Source organism: Corapipo altera, unplaced genomic scaffold, assembly GCF_003945725.1.
Source record: "Corapipo altera isolate COAL_440 unplaced genomic scaffold, ASM394572v1 62, whole genome shotgun sequence".
Lineage (NCBI taxonomy): Eukaryota > Metazoa > Chordata > Aves > Passeriformes > Pipridae > Corapipo > Corapipo altera.
In genome coordinates, this window is record NW_020884894.1 from 8,204,617 (window position 1) to 8,215,682 (window position 11,066).

At 43.3% G+C, this 11,066-nt stretch overlaps 1 long non-coding RNA gene across 6 annotated transcripts in view; it reads left to right on the forward strand.

Annotated features, from left to right (window-relative positions):
- The first annotated feature begins 1,364 nt into the window (after nucleotides 1-1,364).
- LOC113948794 overlaps nucleotides 1,365-11,066 on the forward strand; it is a 92,376-nt gene continuing 82,674 nt past the window's right edge. For all 6 annotated transcript variants that reach the window (XR_003528237.1, XR_003528235.1, XR_003528236.1 and 3 more), the window contains exon 1: nucleotides 1,365-1,554. This is a non-coding gene — a long non-coding RNA (uncharacterized LOC113948794). The remainder of the gene's footprint in view (nucleotides 1,555-11,066) is intronic.

The following is an 11,066-nucleotide window of genomic DNA, read 5'->3' on the forward strand; positions in this document are numbered from 1 at the left end:
ATTGTTAACACTTGTGCTTGAGCAAAGTGGATTCTCTACTTGAGGAACATAAAGCATTTTACGGCTGTAACTTAAGTTACACGTTCAATTTTATTAACATTGACTAAAATGGAGTATCAGCAAATCTTAGTGGTGCCATTAGATTGTTTAGTTTACAGGCTCAGTGGTAACTGTGCTGCTCATCAGCAGAATCTGCCTCGTGGTACAGGAAGGTCTACTAATAAAAACTTTTAAGTGAATACTAAATTCACATTGGGTTCCCCAAACCTTTTTCAATTGATGTGTAGCAGAAAATTTATCAATGGGAACAAAATATATAGTTAGCCTAAAAATGGCTCTTGTGAACCACTACGCTTTAAAATTACTCTTTTGAGCTATTTGGTGACATTTTAAGGGCTGCAAACTTTGATATGGAGCTTTAACCAGTCAGACTTTTATTGGGGTTTTATGTAGACCCCTAGAAACCACAATTCAAAAAGGTGACTGAGCAGAAAAATCTTTTGGGACATTGATTATCTGGAAAGATGTTACTGCTGGCTTGACAGAACTCATCCCCAGTGCAGCCATCAGCCACCCAGAACCTGGAGATTTGTTTTACCTTGGCAAAAGCGTCAAAAGCCGTAAGGAATGTGGATAGTGTCTCTGACCCATGGGAACGCTGATATGGCCATGACATCCCCAACACTGAGGTGCTGAGAGCACGGGGTACAGAGGACGTGTTCTGTTTGCATGACATCAGCGGTCTAATTTTTAGAAAATCTGTCACTGAAAAGTATTCCTGACCTTTCCTGCCAGCAGCCTGGGCTTGACTAGTTTGACTGCGCTGAGCCGAAGGGGCCGCGCTCCGGCCGTGCCACCCTGCCAGCGCTGACTGCGGCTGGAAAACCCTTCCTTACAGCCTGCCAGGAAGAACACTGGGAATGTTTCAGTGTTCTTCCCGAGCCCTGGCAGACCTGCCAGCCCACAGACACCGGACGTGACCGTGCCCAGACCGGGACGGCGGCGGGCACGGAGCTGCCTCCCGGGGCCGCTCCGGGGCGAGCCGCCAGCGCTGCGGGATCAGCGCGGCCGGCAGCGCCGGCTCCACTCGCCGCCTGGCAGCCGCCGGGAATGCCGCCAGGCTCTGCGGGCCCGGCCCGACCAGTCCTCCCCTCATCCCTCGCCCCGCTCCCCTCACCCCATTACCCTCACTCCTCACCCCATTACCCTCACCCCGCTCCCCTCATCCCTCACCCCGCTCCCCTCATGCCTCGTCCCGCGCCCCGTTGGCGCCGCCCAGCGGCCGCGCTGTGCGGGGGGCGGTGGCCTCCCCGGCGCGCGGGCGGGGCTGTGAGGCCGCGCCGCCATGTTGGCGGTGCCCGCGTGGTGCTGGCCCCGCTCCTCGGTGTGTGGGCTGTGCCAGGGCACGGTGCTGTGCCAGGAGCCGGTGCTGTCCCCAGGTGATAGTGCTGTGCCAGGGAATGGCCTCAGCCCTCCTCAGAGCAGCGTGCTGGGTGCTGGCCAGGTGCCACCGCCCCTGAACGCCGCGCGGCCCTGCCGCGGTCTCTGCCTCGGGTAAAACACACATAAAGCGACACCCACGCTCTTCACTCGTGGCCAAGAGTTCTCACAGACCACCCCCCCCGTGCCCTGACATAGTCATATGGATGCTCTTGATAGCTCGTTGATGCCAAATTCTCTTGCACAATCCTATTTTATTTACCACCTACTGTGCTTTTTATTTATTTAAGTGAAGTGGATGTTGCGCTCAGAACAGTGCTGTTGAAATAAGCAAACGTGGTTGGACTTTGCTGTGTCCCGAGCAGGGCCCTGGTCACAAACCCCAGCAGAGACTGGCACTGACGTTCCCAATAATCCTGTGTTTGGTAGGATTAGAAGTCTATACCTCCCTCTTTTCCAGCCCCCTGGATTGCTAGTTATAACAGGTGTTTTGGAAACAGCAATGTTGTGCCCTAATGCAGGCATTCCTGTTTTCCAGAGTTCAGCATGATATTGGAACTGCACCTGGCTCTGGAAGAAGCCAGGAATGTAAGGTCATCCTCAAAGACAACTGGCATTGTTGCAATTTGTTTTCTTAGTGATTCATTTTGGGTGGCATAGTGGTTGTCACTTGCTTGGATATTTTATAGTATTGTAATTATTTATTCAGTGGCACTTAGACCATGTGTGCAATTCAGGGAACAATTCACCTCAGCTGTCTATGTCAATTGACAATTTCAGCTTTAATTCTTAAACTTTCCTGTAGCTTTCAGAGCTAAATATTTGTGTGGATTATGTAGCTGTGTTTTGGTTTGGTTCATATTCTAACATTCTTGGTAATGAATATATGAAGTGCTTTGTGTCTAAGTGGCATTAGTTAGACAGCTGCGGTTACAAACAGCCCACATAATCATATTAAATCAATATTAAATGTGTGCTACTGAATAGTTGTCTTTGGGATGCTGATGGTCCCGATTTAATTTAAACTCCATCCCACTAGTGCTTCCAAAAAAACCTCAGAGGAAAACAAATCAAAAATCAAATCCCCAAATGAGTAAGTCCAAATGGAATAACAGAATCCTCATAATTGGTCCGCAGTGGCTTCATTTAGGTGGATGTACAAGTGTGTGGTGTGTGGCAGCAAACAATCCAAAACCTGTTGGCTGTTCCCTGTCACAGAGGGAACAGCTGTGGAGAATTGGATTTGAGATGTTTTTAGTGATAAGAGGGTTTGTTTGTTTTAACTAGGAAAATAGAAGAGGCTGGTTGGAGTTATGACATTTGGTGTGAGGAAAAGATGTAAATACTAGAGGTTTCTTCAGGAAGCCAGTTTGCCCTGGCTGTGATGCAGCTGTGCTGCTGTTGGTTCTGTTTGCAGGATGGCCAAGAGTAGATGGTGTGAGGGCTAAAATGGGGCACTGACGTGGAAACCTAAAACTTTCCTCAGGACCTGCTTGGTATTCAGAATGGAGCCTCTTAAATGAGCTGGTCATAACCAGAGCTAAACATTCTCCCTCGAATTTTTTGGGGCTGGGTTTGTGTTCAAGGGCTTCTGTCTCTGTGCTGGGGCTGTGCTGAAGGGGAGGGTGAAAATGAAGCAGTGGAACTAAATCTCCTGGTTGGGAAGTTGCATTATTGCTACAGGGAGTGGTGCATCAAGTGGAAACCAGTTCCAGTGTCCAGTGCTTACTGCAGATGTTACAATGTTGTCTCTAGTTGTTTGTTAGATCATCTTGCCATGTGTTAGAAGATACTGCATAGAGAAGTTGTGTCCTACACCTTATGCTGGGGAAGCAGAAAGGGAAGGCACCTGCAGGGGAAGTGAGAATTCTCCCTTTGAGCTGCAAGAACCTTGTCCATATGAAAATATCTCTGTTTTAATAGGTTGATTTTCTGGGAAAGAACTTGGGACATTAATCACTGTGACTTTTATTTGTAGCTTGTTGGGGCTGGCATTGTTCGTGGCCATAGATCAACAGGCCAGTGTCAGTGCATTGTGGTCCTGCTGAGTTGAGGTTTCCTCGTGCCCTTACACCAAAAATGGGGCTTAAGAGATGTGGGTCACACCAGGCAAATGCAGGTCAGGTCCACCTGGGGCTGGCTGTGTCTTTTCCTTAGTTGTTGTGTCCCTTCCATGTGCTGCCAGGAGGGTTTCAGAGGTTGCCCAGCAATTCTTTTCTGTTCTTAAGGAGGGGGAATGGGAAAAAGTAAAGGCACCAGTGTAGGTCTGTTGAAATTACTCATAGCATCCAAAGCTACATTTGAAGTGGTGGGGTATGTGTATTTATTTATTTATGTGTAAATGTGTAAAAAGTTGTCCAACGAAAGAAAGGAAATGGCCAATTTAGTCAACTTTTCCAATATGGAAGGGTTATGGTTCTTGTTTTTCTCTCCTCTCCCTGCTGTATCAAAACCCAGCAGTAATACAACCCTGCAGCTTAGTGAGGGTGTTTACTTCTATTTGGGGATTTTGATCCAACATATGAAAAGTGAAAAAGTATTACCAAAAATCGGGAGAGAAAACAAAATACATTAATCTTTCTGTTGTCTTTTGAGACACTGCAAATAGGCATTTTAATTTAGGTGTGTTTGACTTGGCTTTGACAGCGAGAGAAGCTAAAATAGCTTAGCAGCAGCAAGAAGTTTGGAATTATCATCTGTTTCTGTGCTAACCTGCATTTTAGAATTATTTAAGCTAAGTGCAGAATTATGTTCTGAGTCTTGCCATTCCCAAACAAATCAGATCACTAATATAGTGAAGGATGTGAATGGTGTACAAATACAGCAAATAAGGAATTTGCTATTTTTCAGCCCATGAGAAAGAATGACTGACTGGAAGATTTGCATGCAGACTACACAAATGCTAAGTTTTTTTCCATAAATAAGTATAAACAATTTCTTATAATAAATACCTTTATTTCAGCGTTACCAGCAATGACAAGTGATGCAAGTTATTTTTGTTGTTGCCATAAAATCTTTTAAGTCATTATGGCTTACTCTTCAAAGTCAAATCACCATATTCTCATCTTCAGTTCAGCTCCCTGCAAAAGTGATGATGGATAAATACTTGAGCACAGCCCCTTGGGGTCTGTGGTATATTGCAAAGATCCAGGATTTAGCAGATACAGCCAAAAATAGCCCAGGGAAACCTCAAGTCTATCAAGATCCTTAGATTTTAGTGATGCACCCCCCCCCCCCCCCCCCCCCCAAAATGCCATGGACTTAAACATCTGTGAACTTAAGTTCAGATTCAGACCTGGTTTTATTTTACAACTTCCTCTTATCTTTGTAAGCAGAACCAAAACCATGGTTTCGAGTCACTTTTGTCCTGAGAATTAGATTGTGTGAGCTTGAAACTTGAATCCAGATTCAGTGGTTTAGGCTTGTGCTATTTTTTTTTTTTTTTTTCCTTTTTAAAATGAAACAAAGTATGAACAACCACCTCAGCAGCTGGCCAGCAAAGCTGCCATTTTACTGTAGCTAAATTTGGATTCTCTGTTTAAGTGTCAAATTGGTCCTCAGGAAAGGGAAGAACAGAAGGTGCTGCCCTGAGACTGTTGGCAGGTGGCAAATTGACATCACATTTTCCTCCAGACCTTTGCTGGACCCCTCAATCTTGCCTTGAAAGCCAGTCCTGGAATGATAATGTGTTGTTACCCTTGAGCAGAGGGTGCTTCCAGCATGGAGAGCAGTTGCACACACCCAGAGTGGGTGAAGGAATCAGAGGAGATACACCAGCCATTTTCTGTTATATCAAGTTATGTAGACAGGGAATTTGTAATTGCACTGGGTTTTCTGCAGAAATTGTATTCTATTGCATTCTTTTCGTAGCAGCATTAGGGAGCTCTTTCAGTTAGACATCTTTTGAAATTGGTTTAAAAGAAATTGTATTCTTCTTAGCTTGCAAACAGGCACTGGAGCCAGGCTGGTGGTTTTGTTTTGCATGGTTGTGGGGAATTGTTTAATTCTCCTTTCTGAGTCCTCTTTCTCTAGGTCAGCAGCCAGCAGCAAGGAACATCAAGTAAAAATAAAACTCCTATTTTTAGTTCAGCTACATAATGTCCTATTTATAATACTGAAAATTCAGCTACTACCTGGTCCCCTTCAGTTCAATGAACCATCTCTCCTGTGTTAGCCCTCTTTGCTCTTTTTTCACACCTGCCCCATTCAGTTCTTTTGCAGTTATTTTTGTAGGTTTGGGGATGCTTTTCCAGGAGGACTCTTAATTCTACCCAGTGCTGACAGCAGTCAGTTCAAGCAATTGGACTGGAAGTGAGGGCAAGTAGCAACTAACAGGGGATACTCAAAACTTGGCATAATTCATCCTCAAAATTTTAACACCATGGAACTCTGAGGGGGGGGGGAAGTAAGCTACAATCATGATATATCAGTTGATCCAGATAAATGTTTGCTTCTGCTTCTAATCCCTCATGACTACTGCAAATAAGACACACTAACTTTATTTTCCTTAGGATGATACATGACAGTAATTTTCTTTTTTTTCCCCCCTTTTGTTTTGTGTAAATTTTAACACAGACCGGTGAGAGGGAGACAAAGAAGAGCATGAACACAAACATTTCATGGCTGGCCAGTAAACTGCCTGCAGTTTGGGAGTGAAATAGTTAAAAATGTGTTGAAAACCTCAGAGTGGAGCTGCAGTCTGGGGTTTTGGCAAGTAAAAGATGGCCCTCAGCACACAGGACCTTAGGAAAAATGCATTTGTGCAAAGGCAGTTTTTACCCTGCCCACAGTCTTGGAGATAAGGCAGGAACTGGAACAGGAATAGTTCCAAGATACATTTGTCAGAGTGAGAAGGAAATGCTGACGTGCTCCTGGGCCAGGTCCTGCTGCCATCACAGAGGGGCTTCAAAACGGGGATTTCTGCCTGGCTGAGCCAAAACTGGTGGGGAAAAATCCCCAGTTAGAAGCTGCTCATGAAACCACATAGACCCAATTATCCACCAGGGACCAGGCACTGAAAATAACTTTTGTAAAAACCATTTTATTTATTTCCTCCATATGATGTATCTCTCTTGAAAGAAATGAAATGACTTGTAAACCTCCTGCTTTTCAACGGGGTTGAGTCATGCTGGAGACTGATGAGGAGCTGGGTGGGGGCGGAGGAGGAGGGAAAGCAATTCTGGTAATATGGAGACCTTGTCATTGTGTGGCAAAGTTTTGAGTTTTTAAGAGCCATGATTATGCTGGAGAGACATTTTTGCACGGTGTGTGTGATCCGTGGTGCTGAAAAGTGAATAAATTGAGCAAGTGGCCGGCCAGGCACCGTCATGTTACTGTAGCAGAGGTATCAGAGTCTGATGGCTGGAAACAGCAGCTCTTTAGGAAAATGGGGAGCTGCTTTGAAAGAGCTAAAAGAATCTAAACCCACAATTTAAAAAGAAACAAGCAACAGCCCTGTATTCGTGGCATTCAGTGGCAGAGGTACAGAACACTTTATGTAATTAGATTCCATGAACAAATAGCTCTGCATTCCACGAAATCTCAGTTATCTTCTGAAGGACAACAAAAAGCTGTTGTTTCTTTGTGTCCTGTTTCATCTCCTTGTTTGAATATAGATCCAAAGAGATTTCCTCCTTCTCAGACAGCTCTTTTTTCCCCTTCTTTAATATGCAGAATAACTGATATAAGATGAAAATCAGTGAGGTATAAGCAAAGGAAAGAACATCTGTCTTACTGCTCTGTCTCAGAACCTTCATCTCTACTTGGGTGAAAGATTCCTTTTGGAGAGGAAGGTGGTGATTGGAAGGAGATCAGGTGGGATGAACATGGAATTCTATTGTTATATTTACTGTTGCAGTGTCTGCGAGCCCAGAGAAAGGTGGCAGGGTACAGATATGCAAAAGTGGAATATTTGAGGGTTATAGGTCCCTGCCTGAGGAGAGACCACATGTGGGAATGAGGTTAATAGAAGGGTAAAAATAGAAAATGGGAAAAAGTGATGGGGTGAGAGGAACCCCTTGGAAAACGTCCACAGGGTGTGAAGGGAGGAGGAGGAAGAGGAGAGTGAATGAGCTGTGAGAAGAAGGGCAGGGAGGAGGGATATAAACTGTGCCAAACTGAAGTTTTAGTGAGAGATGGTTAATTTGGGATGTCAAAGATATCAAAGGGGGTTTGTAAGAGATAAAGAGAAGACAATGTTAGGCCTTGAGTTTATAAAGGTCAGCAGTGATACCTTGACAGCTGAGCTGGGAACTGCATTTCTGTAGAGCTGAGGTGGAGACTCACAACACCTTCCTGAGTGAAGAAATTCCCATTTTTAACCTTCTTTACCTTGAACAAGTTATGATCCTTTCACGTCTTGTAACAGACATCCTCCAGCTATTCATTAAATGACTAACATTATTGTACTTTATACAGTCATAAATAATGTCTGTTAGATGTGACCATTCCTGGCAGAGCTCCAAATTCTGTTTCTGCAAAGAAGCATTATTTGTTTGCCCTCTACTTAATAACAATCAAGGCAATGAAGATGCTGCTGCAGTATTTTTTAAGATATTTGGAGTGTTCACTGCAAGTTAATACATTCAGTGCTCGTTGCATTCTCCCAATAATTTATTTTAAAGACAAACACCCACCTCTTTCCTGAACTCCCTTCCTCCATTCACCTTTCACTTTGAGCAGAGTCCTTTCCAAAGCAATCAGCTGGATCTGACCCAAACAGAAATATGCTAAATTATGCCATTGTTCTTCTGTTTTCCTCAAGTATTTTTTCCACCCTCCCTTGTTTAATGCAAACCTATTTGATCCTTGGCTTTGTGGAACATGGCACATACATTTAGTATGGCCTTGCACTTATTTTTGTGTATTTCATTTCAATATCTCTTTTTTGGCCTTTTTTTTCATAAACTTTGTAAACAGTTCCAAACTGGTAAAGTTTCCAAAGCTGATGCTTTCCTTGTTTCTAGAGCCTTGAAGTGCCAACTCAGTAGAGCTACATCTGCATTTGCAATTAAACATCTTCACTTAGAGACTGGTTTAAAACAGGAGAAAAGTAGTGTGGAAAACCTGGGATTCACAAGACAACATGGTAATTCCCTTCATTTCTGTTAAAGAAGAACAGTTCATGGAGGTCGTGATGGCTTTAAATATTTTCTTTCAGTTAAATAAAAAGCTGCCATTGCTCTAGAGCATAAAATGTGACAATAAAATGGGAATACACTGCTTGCTTTTGCACACACACATTCTGCCTGCTCTGCATGGAAGGGCATTACCAGTAATGAAGAAACATGTGAAAACAGTTTCCCATCCCTGGATCTTTGGTTCTTTAAGACCACTGGTGCACTGAATGGGATTGAAAATATTCTCCATAAGCAGGGAGTGTTTATGAATGTAGGTGATGAATAATTTCTGATGGTGCTGTAGCTGTTCAGGCTTGTCTGTTCCTTGGACACTGAACTGATTGGGTTTGTTCCTGGTGAACAAGGTCCCCAGTGCCTCTCTGTTGGGTTGTATCAGCAGCATTATCAAATCAAACTCCAGGGGAAATTCCAGCAGGAAGGCAGCTTTTTTCTGGTATATGTGAGAATTATGACTGGAACACTGCTGCATTTTGTGATTTAAATGTCTTGATTTTTTTTATTAGTGTGCAAAAAATTACCGAGGTACAGGAGACATATAAATTCCATTTGATGTTTGAATATGTATGAGAAAGAGAAGGCTATCTTAGGAGACATCTTCAGAGAAGAGGGTCTTATTCATAGGAAATTGGGAGCACAGTTCAAAGAATATATTTGAGAAAGTCAGCAGCATTGAAGCAGCCAAAAGAGCTTGTGTGGGGAGAGGATACTGCACTGATAATAAATAGAAATACAGTGCTACTGCACCCAGTAAGGACATGGAAAACAATGAGTAACTGCCTTCCACTGAGGTGGAAGTAACGGAGCAGAGATGAAGCAGAATTTAAGATACAAACAGTGGCTTCAGAATCCAGAGTTGATACCATTCAATATCTTGGATACTGAGAGCCTTCAACATAGTGCCTCTTCCTCGAATAGTTTTGTAAAAACTCAAATACCAGATTGATTGCCAACAGTCAGATGTCCCAGAACACGTGACATTCACAGATTTGGTTGAAGCCACTAGAGTAGAAAAACTTCCAGTTAGTTAAGTAGGAGTTTTTCTCTCAAGAGCAGTTCTGAATCTGCTGTTTCTGCAGAGCATTTTTTTGACACTAATTCCTGCTTTGCATATGCATAAGCAGGACTTGTCTGTTCTGCTGTTGGATGTCCCAGGCTCTAAAGGTTTCTCCCTTCGGCTGGAGAAATGGAGAAAAGCACTCAAATTACCAGGTATGTGTCTCCTTTAATTCAGCTGTGGAAAAGCTCAGTTGCTCCATCAATCTGAGTGACAGCTTTGGACAAGAAATTATCATGTTTATTTTCCTCACAGTCATCTTCCTCATTGTTAAAGGACAGGCGAGGAGATGTTGTTTCTCTGATGGGGATGTTCACGGCAGCGTAGAAAATTAGCTTTAAGTAGGTGTATTTCTGAAATGTATGTTTTTCAGTCCCTGACAGGGATGGGAATGTATTGGCTGGTATGGGTTTAGTTGCTAGTTAGCATATTTTTGTGTTTTATTCTTGGGACCTGTGTCACAGATGCCTGTGGCTCATCAACAAGTGCTCTGTGCACGTTTTGCGTGGTAAAGTTTGGTACAAAAATTAGGCTCGTACACAAAATCCTATTGGTCATGCTTTGTTTGGTTTGAAGTAAGAACACAACCATGATTCTAAAAGTTGTTGCCCTGTTTGCAAATGGTTAAAATTAATTTATTCTACACAGAAACAGAATGAAAGCAGATAAAGATCCTCCTCACTTACTCCTCCTGTCGTGTTCTCCATTAACAATGGCACATTAGGAAAAGGAGGAACATGCTATTCCTTGTTCCTTTGCTGTTAACATGAGGTGGTTATTCTTGATTGAAATTTGGAAAAAGCAGTGACATTTCATTTAGGGAATTATTCCTGACTTGATACTTGGTGCCCCTAAACTATAATTCTCATGGATTCTCCTGAATTTTATCCTTTTCTAAACTCTCTTAGATTTGGCCCTTTCTGCTTTTTCTGTTTCTCCATTTCTGTGTATAAACACAAATAAACCCAAATTAAGATAATAAGTAGTTTTTGATACTAATATGTGCAACAGGAAACTTCCTCTGACAGGAAACTTGCCTGACCCTGTAAGAATTACAAACCCCTCGGGATGTTGCCACTAAGATTTTCTAGAGGAACATGATCCATTTTAGTTTTCAAATGCAACAAACTCCAATGTTCCCCTCACTGCTCTTCCTTCTGACACTTTGCTGGAATTCTAGAGAAGGAGGACTAGGAGCCCTTTTTAGACAATCTCCACAACACAGGAGAGTTTTTGCATTCCCCTCAAATGTGTGCACATCTCACAGCTTTATTGACCTCTAGGACAGACAGAGCTTTTCCTTTGCAATGGTGCATGAGGTGTGTAATGACAACCCTTCCAACTTCCCAGCTTTCCAACCCTTCCAACCTTCCAACCCTTCCGACTTTCCAACCCTTCCAACCTTCCAGCCTCCCAACCCTTCCAAACCTTCT